The 16,530-nt window shown below is 46.3% G+C and overlaps 1 pseudogene; it reads left to right on the top strand.

Annotated features, from left to right (window-relative positions):
• The first annotated feature begins 388 nt into the window (after positions 1-388).
• LOC147990682 (uncharacterized) lies at positions 389-1,022 on the top strand (annotated as a pseudogene).
• The last annotated feature ends 15,508 nt before the right edge of the window (positions 1,023-16,530 follow it).

The raw sequence follows: 16,530 nt of genomic DNA, 5'->3' as shown, positions 1-16,530 counted from the left end.
TTTGAGCAAAAGAACTACGCTTAAAGATCTTGCTAATGAGCTTCAAATGGCGAAGACAACATTATGGAGAAGGTTGAAGGAGGGCAGACTGAAGCGCCATACAAATTCAATTAAATCCACACTGACTGATGACAACAAGCTAGGTCGGATTCAGTTTTGTTTATCCATGTTGGATGAACTAAGTGTGCCTGAAGAACCCACATTTAAAGGCATGTACAATGTCATCCATATTCATGAGAAGTGGTTCTACCGCACTAAAGGTACTCAGAACTACTACTTGGCACCTGATGAAGAAGAACCATATCGCAGCACATAGAGCAAGGGATTTATTGAGAAAGTGATGTTCTTGGCAGCGGTAGCAAGGCCTCGTTATGATTATCATGGTGTCATGACATTTGATGGCAAGATTGGAATTTGGCCGTTCACATATCAGGACTTTGCAAAGAGGCGTAGCCCTTACAGAGAGAGGGGGGAAGAGGTAACCAAGGTTTTGCCGTTGGTGACAAAGGATGTCACTAGAGATTATATGGTGAACAAGCTTCTACCTGCCATCAAGGCTTTGTGGCCGGCTTTGGAACGCGGACGCATAATATACATTCAGCAAGATAGTGCAAAGACCCATATTTCCGTGAATGACAGTGTGTTGTGCAGCGGCACAGGCGGATGGATGGGATATTAGGCTTACATGTCAGCAGCCCAACTCACCTGATTTGAACATTCTTGACTTAGGGTTCTTTGCGGCACTTCAGGCTCTTTTTGATAAGATGTCCCCCGGTAAAATTGCTGATATTGTTGCGAAGGTGAAAAAAGCCTATGACACGTACCCGGCCGAGAGAAGCAACAATATTTTTCTGACCCTTCAGTCATGCATGCGCGAGGTACTGAAGTAGAAAGGAGGTAACTGGTACAAGGTTCCACACATGAGGAAGTCATTTCTGGCAGCACTCGAAATGCTTCCGGACGTAGTACCCTGTGATGCTGATGTTGTAATTGATGCTATTGAGGCCCTTCCAGATGCTTGATGTACTTCTCGTTGCTTGTTATCATTAATAATCTTAGCGAATTCATTAGTTATACAGTACTGAATTTAAACATACTCGTACTGTACTTCTAGCATTTAAATCTTTGTTTTCTGATGCTTATTACTCCATGCCATCGACTAATCTTAAAAGAACTCGTTGTTCTTGTTTGGTGATGTTTATTACTCCATGACATCGACTTATCTTCTGTTTTGAGAGTAGAACGTTGCAAGTAAATGTAACCAACAAAATGAACTTCATTGATGCCTTTATTAATGTATGATGTCACTAAACAAACTCACGCAATACAAAAATGACTTTGGGCACAATGACAATTTATGAGATCACACCAAATGTTTAGTGCTAAGCAGAGAATACTTGCATCACTGATTACGTGGTCATTCCTTCATCATCTTTGGATCATACGATGTCATCAAGGATGTTAGTACAAAATCCCTATATGATTCCATTCCTGGGGGTACCGATTCCGGCATAGAATCTGGAGCATAAAATCGTTCCACGTGCACTTCACTTGCTCTGGAAGCTTTCAATGCTTCAAACTCTAAATCGATGGATTCATCATCGCTATCCACCTCATCATTCTTCATGGCCTCATCATTCTTCATGGCCTTGTCATTCACCATGTTGCTCTTATCGTTCTCCTCATCATATTCGTGTTCCCCTTGATTGATGCCTCCAGCTGTGGCACTAAAAGTTAGAACAAGGCATGTCATACATGTACAAATATGATGGATAAGAGCAAAGGTATAAGTGCAACTAACCAAAAATCGGTGATGTTGTTTGACATGATGGGTATTTCGTAGATACGCCAAAGGTCAGTGCGCCGAGCATTGCTTGACATGGCATGCTTGAAGAGGCCGATGTTGCATACAGTTCCGACACCGCACAATTCACGACCTCGTTAGAGGTGGCGATTCCCCCCTTGGAAGAATTTGCAGACCAGATATCGAGCAGCATGTATGCGCAATAACCTGGCACGTCAGACATACTCGATGTCCGCCATGGACGCATCATGGAAAATCTGGTCGGCGAGCTTCACATCCGACAACGCGGGCGAGGAGTCCTCAGCGAGACACTGGCCATGGTCTTGGACCTCACTAAACAGGCCCAACGACTCATCTGTTTCTTCCACCTGACTGAACAGTTCCATAGCCGGATCATCCTCTTGGCTGAAAACATGCAGCAATGAGTGGAACCTATCTTCCTCTACCTTGAACGGACCCATGGTGGAAGAGAAAGGGCGTCAGTTGAGTATTTTAATTTGTCAGATGTTTTCTGTTCTCTAGAGAAGGCTTCGACCAGGTAGAGAAAGATGGTTTGTACGCTCTCAAAGAGGAAATACTAAAAAATGGGATTGCATGGGATACATTTTCCTAACTAATGATGGGCCCTTTTTTCCAACAAACGCATTGAGTGATTCACTTCATTTTAGCGTCACGGGGATAGCTTACCATGTATGTGGTGTTGGAGGGGTAAACGAGGGATTATATGGGATTACAACAAATACACCTTACATTGTGAAATTTTAGTAAAAAATGCACCTAACATAAAGGAACGGAGGGAGTATATTCAAAGTACTTTAAATCTGACTCGACATTTCGGTATTAAAAATAGTTTGGAACCCATAGAAATATGTGAAATTTCGTTTAAGTTTTTAACCCTGGCCCTGGCCAACAAAAAACGAACTGGAATAAATTGCACAAGAAGTTGCAATGAGCTATATATAAATTATTAAAAAAATAGGGAATGGTCTGACTTGTGGGCCTATTAAGTTGACGTGTATGCAAGATTTTTTACTTATTATATACGACAACAAACAATTCTAGCAGACGTAACCGTTGGATGTCAATCCAATGACCGTCATGTTTCTTCAATCTCTGATCTTCTTGCTCCAGCCGCTAAATCCAGCACCGGCGGGACCGCCTGCTCCTGCCTCCCGTGGCTGGCTGTGCTGCCGCGCAGGCCTCACCGCCCCCTAGTCTTACAAAAATATGGGCATGGGAGTTTGGGCATGAAAAAATAAATGCAAAGAAATAAAAAAAGGAGTGAAGAAAAGGTTAAAGAGTTTGGGCATGGGATTATTTTCCGGGACTCACAAAAATATGCTTGTTCCGAGAAAATAGAAACGGTCATGATGGAAAGATGTAAATTCAAACTCATTTGAATTTAATTCAAATGGGTCTAAACTAGGACTTGGTAAAAGGAAGGTCCAAAAATGTTCGGATTTTTGGTGGAGCTCCGGAATATGATGAAAGAATATATGGCAAGGTTGGAGACCAAGAATTAAGATAACAAAGGCATTGGGATATTTTGCAAGTGTGTTATGGTGAATTCCAAATTAATGAAATATTTAATATAGCTCCCTAATATATCGGGAGGATCTGTTATAAAGAGAATCACCATGTGAATTCCCTTGGTTTAAATGGATCGAAGATCCATTCAATTTATTTAGTTGAGTTTGGAAAGATTAAAGACATGATGGCATGATGACATGATGCAATGCACATGATGACATGATGAAATGCAACACGCAAGCAAATGACATGGCAACGTCGGCGAATAACTGGAGAACACCTGGCACATCGGTCTCGGGGCGTTACAACACTCGACCACTACAAGAGGATCTTGTCCCGAGATCTAGGATGGCACCGGAGAGAAAGGAAAGAGGAAGAGAAGAGGTAAAACTAAGTTGCTTCTTTGACAAACGAGTGAAACCAAAGAACCTTGAGATTGGAACTTGAAAGAATGCACCATGAGGATGAACGAAATTGAAAGCACTCCGGTAAAAAGAGGGAAAATGAACACGAGGAGAACCTTGAAGGTTTCAAAGACATGAATCAAGAGCTCAAGGAACAGGACAGAATTCGAAACCACTCTGGCTAAAATGAGATAGAAAAGGAATACGGACGAAGGAATTTGGGTAGCACTCCGACTAAAATTAGGAGGAAGGAATACAATATGAACTTGATAAGATGGGATGGTATTTGACGAGAGCAATAACACAATGCCTTCGGGACAAATGAAAGAGTGGAATTAAGAGAACGGAGAAGAGAACAACAACTTGTACCACAATTGAATTTGAAAGAGCCTATTTAAAAAGAAGGATTGAACGGAGTTGTTGGGACATCAACAACGAAAAGCACAAGCTTGTTGTGGACTTATGGAAAACATCTCAAATTTATGAGGTGACAACCGGCCACTAACGGAAACAATTGGTTTGATTGAGAGCCACAAAAGAGAGAAAGCTTCTTACACCGAGGTGAGAAGGCGAAAACTTGGATCATAGATAAGCAACACAATTAGCAACATTCCCAATGGAAGGCTTTATGTGTAATCTATACCAAGAAAACTCCAACTAAGAGATTTATGGGTTGCAAATATCTCCTGAACGAGGAGAAAATGGTGGTTTTAAAATATCTCATTCTTTACAACTTATGAATCATGAAACACGAGAAATTATCAAGAATGACATAACACCACCTCAAAACATAAGATAAAAAGAATTGCACTTCGAATGCAAGATGAAGAATACTTGAGCACGTCCCAAAAAGAATCTTGAAGAACACTTGAAGAATGAATGAAATCCTTGATGAACCATCATTAAGAACTCTAGTAACAAAACGATGATGAGATAGAATTGAAGGATGAAAAGAATAAGATTAAAGCCTTGTAGAGATTTAGATGGAGGTTCTGGCGAGATGGCCTTGGAAACTTGGAACTCCAGAAAACAAAAGACGAACAACTTAGAACCGAGAAATTATTCATCATGAACAATCTCTGAAGGAAGGAATTGCTTGACCATGACAAATGACAATAAGAATTACGTTATGCTTATCCTCATCAAATTTAATTGACGACAAACGGATTTGGCGTGCAACTTATTCCTCATGAAAAGGATTGAGGAGATATATAGCGCAAACTTGGGAAGGTCCTCAATGAACCACCATAAGGATTGAAACGAATGATGAAAAGAGAATGACTCTCCGGAAAGCATTACAAACGCACGAAGATTATATAAGGGAACGATGAGTGAGGAAGTCCTGGACTAGGGGGTCCTTGGACAGCCGGACTATATTCTTCGGCCGGACTGTTGGACTATGAAGATACAAGATTGAAGACTTCATCCCATGTCTGGGTGGGACTCTCCTTTGCGTGGAAGGCAAGCTTGGCAATTCGGATATGTAGATCTCCTCCCTTGTAACCGACTCTGTGTAACCCTAGCCCCCTCTGGTGTCTATATAAACTGGAGGGTTTAGTCCGTAGGACAACAACAATCATAATCATAGGCTAGCTTCTAGGGTTTAGCCTCTATGATCTCGTGGTAGATCAACTCTTGTAATACTCATATCATCAAGATCAATCAAGCAGGACGTAGGGTATTACCTCCATCGAGAGGGCCTGAACCTGGGTAAACATTGTGTCCCCTACCTCCTGTTACCATCCGCCTTAGACGCATAGTTCGGGACCCCCTACCCGAGATCTGCCGGTTTTGACACCGACATTGGTGCTTTCATTGAGAGTTCCACTGTGTCGTCACCGTAAGGCTTGATGGCTCCTTCAATCATCGGCAACGATGCGGTCCAGGATGAGGTTTTTCTCCCCGGACAGATCTTCGTATTCGGCGGCTTCGTACTGCGGGCCAACTCGCTTGGCCATCTGGAGCAGATCGAGAGCTACGCCCCTGGCCGTCAGGTCAGGTTTGGAAACTTAAACTACACTGCCGACATCCGCGGAGACTTGATCTTCGACGGATTCGAGCCCGTGTCAGGTGCGCCTCACAGTCACGACGAGCATGACTTAGCTCTGCCGCCGGACGGTGTTCGGGAGATTACACCTTTGGCTACTCCGGCCCTCAATCCGAAGCAGCTCGTGCCGTCCGAGGACTGGCGGATGGACCCCTCCATGGAGGCCGCACACCCAGCGGCGATAGAGCCGAATACTGACTTCACACCCTATGAGACCTGTGTTGCCAGACCCTTGGATTTGTCCCCGGCCACAGGCACTGAACCGCCTACGTCCGTGCCTATCAAATCTGATTGGGCACCGATCATGGAGTTTACCTCTGCGGATATCTTTCAGCACTCGCTCTTGGGCGACGTACTAAATTCACTGAGGTCTCTCTCCTTGTCAGGAGACCCTTGGCCGAACTATGTCTGGCTTGAGTGGGAAGCGGATGACAAAGAAATTCATTACCCACCCGCCACCCACTTAATAGCCACTGTCGACGACTTAACCGACATGCTTGATTTCGGCTCCGAAGACATCAACGGTATGGACGACGATGCAGGAGAAGAACAGGAACCACCGCCCACAGGGCGCTGGATAGCCACCTCATCATATGATATATACATGGTGGACACACCCAAAGAAACCGAAGGCAACGAAGGATAATCCCCTCGAGAAGCAATTTAAGCACCGGCGTCATCGGCGCCGCTCTAAGCCCCGCCATAGCAAAAGCAGCGATACTGGCACAAGAGACAATAGCGCTGCGGACAGTGCCGAAGACGAAGACAATCCCCTCCAGCCAGACTTTGAGCAGGAGGATGGGCAAGCTAGCCCCAAGGAACAGGCGGCAGACAGAGAATCAGAGGATGACAATTACATGCCCCTCTCCAATGATGAGGTGTGCCTCGGTGATGAAGAATTTATCGTGCCTGAGGATCCCGTTGAACAGGAGCGCTTCAAGCGCTGGCTTATAGCCACAGCAAAAGGCCTGAAGAAAAAGCAACAGCAGCTTCAAGATGATCAAGATTTGCTAGAGGACAGATGGACTGAGGTACTGACAGCCGAGGAATACTGACTCAAGCGCCCAACCAAAAGTTACCCAAAGCGCAGGTTGCTACCCCAACTCGAGGAGGAAGCATTAAAGCCTACACCACCAGCGTATGATGCGGCTGACCGGCCACCTCATGGCCGAGACAAAGCGGCATATCAGCCCGAAGTCTAGACCGCACCCCGTCGCCAGTCAAACAAAAATACCAAGGCCCGGGGTAACACACAGGACCTGCGAGAAGTATTGGAAAACAAATCGGGACGTAAAAGATCGATCTACGGATCACGGGGGTGCGCCCCAACGCGCAACGACAACCATCACGCTGGATATACTAAAAGCAAATCCAGCCGGGCCGAACAGAACATACAAGACTCCTATGAACTGCGTCGTGATATAGCCCGGCACAGAGGCGCTGCACACCCCCTATGCTTCACTGATGAAGTAATGAATCATGAATTCCTAGAAGGTTTAAACCTGTAAACACTGAATCATATGCGGCACCACAGACCCCGCGGTATGGATAGAGGATTTCTTCCTCCACATTCACATGGCCCGCGGGGATGATCTACACGCCATCAAGTATCTCCTACTAAAGCTCAAAGGGCCGGCTCGGCATTGGCTGAATAGCTTTCCAGAAAACTCCATCGGAAGCTGGGAGAACCTGGCAGACGCATTCCTGGACAACTTCCAGGGCACTTATGTGCGGCCACCGGATGCTGACGATTTAAGTCACATAAAACAGCAGCCCGGGGAGTTAGCCAGGAAATTCTGGACTCGGTTCCTAACTAAAAAGAACCAAATTGTCGACTGTCCGGATGCCGAAGCCCTAGTGGCCTTTGAACATAACATCCATGACGAGTGGCTCGCCCGACATCTCGGCCAAGAGAAGCCAAAATCCATGGCAGCCCTCATGACACTCATGTCCCGCTTTTGCGCGGGCGAAGATAGCTGGTTGGACCGTAGCAACAACACAGCAAGCAACCCTGGCACATCAGAAGCCAGAGATAGCAATGGCAAATCCCGACGCAACAAACACAAGTGCCGAAAAAATGGTGGAAACGCTGAAGATACGGCAGTCAATGCCGGATTTAAGGGCTCTACATCCAGTCAGCGGAACGGGCCACTCACAAATGACAATTCGGGGTCGTCCAGTCTGGACAGCATACTCGACTGCCCATGCCAAATTCATGGCACCCCAGGAACACCAGCCAATCATACCAACAGAGAATGCTGGGTCTTCAAACAAGCCGGCAGGTCAGGTGCCAAAAACAAAGATAAGGGGTCTCAAAGCGACGATGGCGATGAGGAGCCCAGATCACCGAGTATAGGAGGGCAAAAGAAATTTCCCCCGCAAATCCAAATGGTGAACGTGGTAAACGGCACCTACACTCCCAGACACCGCCAAAGGACTTCGAAATATTTCGTGGCAGGATAGCCCGGCTCGTCCAGAGCTCAATTAAACACTTCGGCGAAAGCCAGGACATGCCACATACCGCGGCTCAACCGCTCTGCGGCACACAAGCATTTCTTACATTTTGTTTGCAGGTTTAACTTTGCACAGACCAGGACTAGCGATATGGAAGCAGCTCGAACGCGCAAGGGAATCCTTAGATATTCCCCGCGATGACCATCTGACTATACTCCGGATCTGCACATAGCTTCTTCCCCCTGGTCTCAGCAGGTTCCATAGTCACATTTCTTTTTTACCACATTACATGTACTCACACACATCGACGTACTATTCAAATACAACATGTGGACTTATATAATGCTTATTTCCTGTTATTTCTTATTGAAATTCTTTTATCAAGCGGCATCCGTACACCGCGATATGCTTTAAATATGCCAGGGGCTTCGCTCTACCCATAATACGGCAATAAAGTCTGAACACCTTCATGGAAGTTCGGCACCCCGAACTTATAGCATTATATGCATCAGCTCCGAGTCATGTCTTGGGTCAAATGTTGGGTTTGCCTGGCTCCCATGTTTTGCTGCCTTACGTTTCGCTATATCGGCTAAGGCGGCACAGGGAGAACTACTGCGATTGTGTCCCAGTTCTTCCGGACGAGCACCTCAGTAGAGAAAGCCGAAAACTGACTGTCATGATACGGCGAGAGCTGGTCAGCTGTTGGAGAGGCTGTAAAATCTTTAAGGATTTCTCCCGCATAATGCCATAACCAATGAGCATGCGATGGATCGGATTTTCTTCCGATCGGGTGCCTATATAGCCCCTCATACGGTCTTCCGAACACCAAGGGTTGCGCCTACCTTCCTTTTATAAAGCTCCTATGGCTAAGTGAGAGTGATAAAGCCCTATAGTCTTATTGCCTGGTTCGTTGTGCTGAACACCTCCTTCAAAGGACCCAAAATTGAGATACAGAGTGACCAGGTTTATCCCGAACACCCCCGTACTTCCTACGTGGGGGCAGAAGCCGACGACTGGCCAACTCTCAGGTTTAATTTATAAAACGGCCACACAGGAGGATAAACTTTTATATAACAAGCAATAAATAATAGAAATGACCTTGTTCAACATTACAAAGGACAACATGATTGTATTCATGGAAATATAATATCCTTGGTGCATTGCTCCGCCGCTAGGCAGGATCCTTTTAGGACACTTTCATAATATAATTCGGGCTTGCGGTGCTCCTTCCCCTCTGGCGGTCCCTCGGTCATCAGCTTTTCAGCATCCATCTTCCCCCAGTGCACCTTTGCACGGGCGAAGGCCATTCGCGCACCCTCTATATAGACCGACCGCTTGATGATGTCAAGTCGAGGGCAGACACTCACAAGCCGCTTCACGAGCCCAAAGTAGCTTCCTGAAATCGGCTCGGCAGGCCATAGCCGGATAATCAAATCCCTCATGGCTAGTTCGGCCGCCATATGCAGTTCGATCAGATGTTTTAGTTGGTCGGGAAAAGGCACCGGATAATTTGGTGCCAAATACTGCGACCAGAAGAGCTTATCCGCAGTGTTCCCTTCTTCAGCTCGCTAGAATTCGGCGGCATCCGATATGCTGCGGGGAAGTTCCACAAATACCCCTGGAGAAATCCGAACTCAAAATTAGATACATGATTTTCTCCTCAAATACTTGCTTTACATGGAAAAAAGCCTTACCCGCCGCGATTGTCCTCGCCTCTTGGATCTCCTGCAGGGCGCCTTGGGTTTCCCCCTGGGCATCGCGCACGGCCTGATGAGCCCTGGCGAGTTCGGATTCTTTCTCCGTTAAACTCAGCTCCAAGGTCTCACATTTCTTCACGGACTCTTGAAGCTCCTGCTCAGCTTCAATAACCCTGGCCTCATGCTTCTCACGAAGAGCCTGCTCTGTGGCTGCCTTTTCCTCGGCCTCGGCAATAGCCCTCCTCAGAGCCTCGACTTCGGTCATCGCCCCTGGCGCAAATAATGAAACATATGTTATCATACTGAGAATTTGTTCGCACTGATCGCGAACAAGGCTTGCGCATACCTTGTTTATCCTCCAACTGCATTTTCAACTGGCCAAGTTCTTCTTCGGCCCGCTCGAGACTTTTATTCAGTCCAGAGACCTCCGCAGCATGAGAAGCAGTAGCCGCTGCAGATGCCTACTTATAAAAGAAGAGAGACATATGTCATCAAGTGAGTCTTCGTGCGAAAATAAAATTGATCCTTTGTCCGGTACTTTCTTCACCGAACAGTGTATCAGGGGCTACTATCCATACTATGACACTCTTCGAAACCTCATAAAACATACCCCAAAGCCTCTTATAAGGCTGATACAGGCTTCATTCAGTCCACTCTTAGCAGACTGAATCTCCTTAATCACCGCACCCACCAGGGCACGGTGTTCATCGACGATGGAGGCGCTCTTCAGCGCCGCCAGCAAAACATCTGGCACCTCTGGCTGGACAGAGATTGCCGGTGGATCAGGCACGCCCCCTCTAGCCAAGGGAGGCCGCCTGCTTGGTTCTGGAGCCATATTGGTCTCCGGAATTGCGTCCGGCTGGGAGCCGAATTCAAGATGGCTCCCGCCGTCGACTTCCATGGGAATCTTCTCCCCCATGTCTCTGGCCCCTGAAGTTTGGCCTCCAGGCGCAGCTTTCATGATCTCTTCCCCCCTCCTTGGCCAGGGTCCCTCTGGGATGAAGCCTCATTGTTATGCACATATTTGGGGGAAGGGGCCTTCGGGGGCGTCCCGCTCTCTACAGCATCCGAGCTCAGCGAATCCTCTGATGAGGATCGTTCGGTGCGGGACTTCGCCGGACTACAGAAAACATAGCTTAGGTTAAAATATTATGCCATGATGAGTCTGGACGCATAAGCGTGTTCGGATCTTATACTCACGAATTCACCAGGGGCTGGGCCCTGGGATCCCACGTTGGGCTGCCGTCGGCGACGGCAGTGGACTCTTCCGGAAGAGGAGCTTTTCCCCTTTTAGGCGACTCGGCCTCCAAGTGTATGGAGGCCGCCCTCTTCTTTCTTCCCCCTACTGGGGATTCATCTTCCTCCTCCTCCCCGTCCTCTTCGGAGGCATAACGAACGTTGGAGCCTTCGGATATTGTGTCTGAAGTGCCGCGGCAACGAAGGCCGCCCCGGGTCTTTTTGGCCTCCTTCTCAGTCTTCTTCTTCGGCGCCTTGTACGGCGCTAGGACCAGCATCTTCGTCAGAAGTGGGCCGGCCGGTTCTTCGGGTAACGGGGCCTGAAAGTGGATCTGTCCTTCCTTCTTCGTCCAGCCCTAGGGGAGTTGAGAAAAACACATTGAGCATTTCCCCTGGGTTATGTGGGGAAACGCATAAAAACTTACCGAGCTTGCAGGGCGGGACAATTGATACCCGTGGTCCTCGATCGAGTCCGGCCATGATTTGCCGGACTTGAAAAGCACCTTCCAGATGTCTTCGTGCGAGGAGCCAAAGAGCTTTCGCAGGGTCTGGTGCTTGGTTGGATCGAATTCCCAGAGATTGCAAGTCCGGTGCTGACAAGGCAGGATCCGGCGAACTAACATCACCTGGACTACATTGACAAGTTCGATTTTCTTGTCTTCCATATCTTTAACGCGCGTCTAGAGCATAGACAGTTCGTTGGACGAAGACTAGTTCAGGCCCTTCTTGGGCCAGGACGTAAGCCGCAGAGGGGCTCCGGATCGGAACTCTGGAGCAGCGGCCCATTCCGTGCCGCGCGGCTCAGTGATGTAAAACCACTACTATTGCCACTCTTTGACGGAATCATTAAAGGCACCTGTTGGCCATGTGACATTGGGCATCTTGCTCACCATGGCGCCCCCGCACTCGGCGTGCTCGCCGCTCACCACGTTGGGCTTCACATTAAAGGTCTCCAGCCATAAGCCAAAGTGTGGAGAGATGCATAGAAAAGCCTCGCACACGACGATGAATGTCGAGATGTTGAGGAAGGAATTGGGGGATAGATCATGAAAATCGATCCCGTAATAATACATGATGCTGCGGACGAACGAGTGAAGGGGAAAACCTAGCCCGCGGACCAAGTGAGGGAGGAATACAAGCCTCTCTTGGGGTTCCGGAGTGGGAACAATCTGTCCCGCCGTCGGGAGATGGTGGACAATTTTTTTGGCCAGATACCCGGCCTCCCGAAGCTTTTTGATATGCTTCTCCTGGACGGTAGAGGCCATCCACTTGCCTCCTGCTCCGGATCCGGACATTTTTGGAAGGCCTTTGTGGGCAGAGAAGACGAATTCTCGGGCGCTGGAGCTCGGACGAGGGGGAATGGATCGGGGAAGAAGAAGGCATGGGTGAAAAGGAGGAGTCCTTGTCCCTTTATAAAGGCGGAAGAAACTATGTGCCTCCCCACTTGCCTGGTAAACTCGCTTATTCCCCAAGCACCATAATAGATGGCGCGGTTGGGTTACCCACACCCGTATTGATGAGAATCCCGTGATAAGGGGACACGATCTCTGCTTCGACAAGACGTGCCACGAAAACCGCCTCGCAATATGTGTAGTAGCTGGTTGAGAAAAACGGTTCGAATAATGACCGAGCCATGGCGTGATGTCATGTTATGAAAAGTTGTCAACAGATTTGTGGAAATATTATACTCTCTACGGTGGTATGTGGAATTTGTTTTGCAGAGCCGGACACGATCCTTGTGTTCAAAAATCTTCTGTGGAGTATTCGGAGGAGGAACCCGCCTTGCAATGCCGAAGACAATCTGCATGCCGAACTCATCGTCATTGAAGCCAGGTTCAGGGGCTACTCAGGGAGTCCTGGATTAAGGGGTCCTCGGACAGCCGGACTATATTCTTCGGCCGGACTGTTGGACTATGAAGATACAAGATTGAAGAAGTCGTCCCGTGTCCGGGTGGGACTCTCCTTTGCGTGGAAGACAAGCTTGGCAATTCGGATATGTAGATCTCCTCCCTTGTAACCGACTCTATGTAACCCTAGCCCCCTCCAGTGTCTATATAAACCGGAGGGTTTAGTCCGTAGGACAACAACAATCATAATCATAGGATAACTTCTAGGGTTTAGCCTCTACGATCTCGTGGTAGATCAACTCTTGTAATACTCATATCATCAAGATCAATCAAGCAGTACGTAAGGTATTACCTCCATCGAGAGGGCCCGAACCTGGGTAAACATTGTGTCCCCTGCCTCCTGTTACCATCCGCCTTAGACGACAAAGAAGCAGTTTGGGACCCCCTACCCGAGATCCGCTGGTTTTGACACCGACAACAAGATCACAAGTTGATTAGAGAATACTTGAACGATGCACCAGACGAATTGGAGAATGAATGAAGTGACATCAATTTAGCATAATTCGAGAACGAAGCTGAAAACTTAGAACAAAGAAAACTTCTGAAATGATGGCTTTTAGAAGATCAAGAAATAAAAACAACTCATGAAATTCTCCGGATAGGTATGAAAAGATTTTCTCACGATCGGAACAAATATGAGGATGGCATGAATCTAGAACCATGAATCTTCAAGAGAACGGACCAAGATTCAAGAGAAACCCTTCTTCGGTCTTCCAAGCTGAGAATAATAACGAGAAACACCACCATGAATTGTTTATACACTCCGGGAGAATAAAAAACGAAGAGGTTGAGCCAACAATGAAAAGAATTTGAAAGATCTTGGAGAAAGACATATGACTGATGCTAATTCATTCTAACGTCACACCTTGAAAAGAATTTGCGAATAACTCCGAAAAATTAGAAGAGTCATGAAAGATCCTGGGAAAAGACCTGTGGGTTAGGGCCCACTCAAAGATACACCGTTGAAGTGATTTTAAAAGATAGATTGCAGTGGTTCGATTAAATGGCATGAATGAGATAACAACCTCGAAATAACTTGAATGGATTAAGAATGGAAACACGAATCTTCTAAGATATGTTCAGCACTCTGGATATGAATATAGAGAGATAAATAAATAAGAGAGCCTTGGATAAGACATTCCAACATTGGAAAACATGTGAAACGAAAGGAAGAGATATAATCCACACCGAAGCTTGAATTTAGCCCTCCAGGGAAGAACAGAGAATGAAGAATGATAGAGTTGTATAGCATCTTCATGAGAACCACCGGGTAAGAACATTGAAGCAAAATAATGACGAGACTTCACATCAATAAAAAGGATACTTGATTAAGAAGTCTGAGTCCTTGAAGAAAAAGGGTGGGAGGGCGGGAAAAACAAAGACAACTTGGAACGAAAGAAACGAACACCGTTGGGAAAAAACTGAGGGGTGATCTTATGAATGTTGAAAACTCAGGGGTGATCTTACGAATGTTGAAAAGAATTGGCATGACAATCTCGATTATCATGAAGGATTAGTATTCACATAGAAATATGAGAACACCGCTTAGGAAAGGTATGGAATCAACACTTGACATTGAAGCAACTCGAATACCACAACTCAAAACAAAACAAAGGATTTGGCTTGCAAAATAAGCCGGAAACAAACATATGATAGATCCCATATCGTATCATGTGTCTGTTGGAAAGATATCCTACGTGATACTTGAATTCCCACTTATAAACTCCCGAAACTTTCTGGTTATGCAATCATGTGTTGGGGATACAGGGGAAGCATAATATCTCACCCAAACTAACAATCCCTACATCCAGTTGTATCCATCCTTCACACATAACCAAGAAACCTTCGCAAATCATGTACCTCAAGCTTCGAAAAGCATCCGTTATACGAGTTATGGCAATACTCCCGAACTCCCGCCCCAGTACTGGGTGCGTCAAGGTTATCTCACCAACAACTGCATAAAAAAGATTTTCGATGTCGGCGAACTCAGGTATTCCAGAACTGCAACGATAAAATTGTGACTACAACACCTCGGTGCTCAACTCCCCGGGACACTGCCACAACCCCTAAATGTCAGGGGGCACCAAGAACAATGTTCTCATCACAAGACTATCAGAATGATTCCAAGATACACGCGTGATCCTAAAAAAATTTGTGAAATTTGAGGAGAGATAAGTCAAAACTTCTACATCAGGAGGCCTCACTAGAGCGACGAAGGGACTGAGGAGTAAAAATAATCCTAATATCCGATATATATAATCCTAAGACTCAAAATATTTTGTTCTAGACTCAACAACATCAGCGATTCGATCAAGCAGGGGGCTACTAAGTCAGGGATGGCTCTGATTACCAACTTATAACGCCCACGATGCGGCTATATCTCCCACGTGTCAAGGCACGGCTTAGAGGCATAACCGCATGGTGGTTTAGTCACAAGTGGGGTAATCTTCACACAATCCCATGTACTGAATAAGAAAGGGATAAAGAGTTGGCTTACAATCACCACTTCACACAAATAATAAGTTAAACATACATCATCCAGAGTACAATCAAGGTCCGACTACGGAACCAAAATAAAATAAGACAACCCCAAATGCTAGATCCCCAGCCGTCCCAACTGGGCTCCACTACTGATCAACCGGAAAAGACACAAAACATCGACAAGATCTTCATCGAGCTCCCACTTGAGCTCGGCTGCGTCACCTTCACTAGTATCATCAGCACCTGCAACTGTTTGGAAGTATCTGTGAGTGCTGCCTCTTGAGCAATGCGTTGGTTTTCCCTTGAAGAGGAAAGTGTGATGCAGTAAAGTAGCGTAAGTATTTCCCTCAGTTTTTGATAACCAAGGTATCAATCTAGTAGGAGACCACGCGCGAGTCACCTCGTACCTACACACAAATAAGAACCTCACAACCAACGTGATAAAGGGGTTGTCAATCCCTTCACGGCCACTTGCAAGAGTGAGATCTGATAGAGATAATAATAATAAGATAAATATTTTTGGTATTTTTATGATATAGATTGAAAGTAAAAGATTGCAAAATAAAGTAGATGGTAAACTTGTATGATTGATAATAGACCCGGGGGCCATAGGTGTCACTAGTGGCTTCTCTCAAGATAGCATAAGTATTACGGTGGGTGAACAAATTACTGTCAAGCAATTGATAGAAAAGTGAATAATTATGAGAATATCTAGGCATGATCATGTATATAGGCATCACGTCCGTGACAAGTAGACCGAAATGATTCTGCATCTACTACTATTACTCCACACATCGACCGCTATCCAGCATGCATCTAGAGTATTAAGTTCATAAGAACAGAGTAACACATTATGATGACATGATGACATGATGTAGAGGGATAAACTCATGCAATATGATGTAAACCCCATCTTTTTATCCTCGATGGCAACGATACAATACGTGTTGTTTCCCTTTCTGTCACTAGG

This window comes from Triticum urartu, chromosome 1A, assembly GCF_056163025.1.
Source record: "Triticum urartu cultivar PI428250 chromosome 1A, HENAU_Tu73, whole genome shotgun sequence".
NCBI lineage: Eukaryota > Viridiplantae > Streptophyta > Magnoliopsida > Poales > Poaceae > Triticum > Triticum urartu.
The sequence above is the reverse complement of the archived record's forward strand: the minus strand, read 5'-3'. Positions and strand labels throughout refer to the sequence as shown.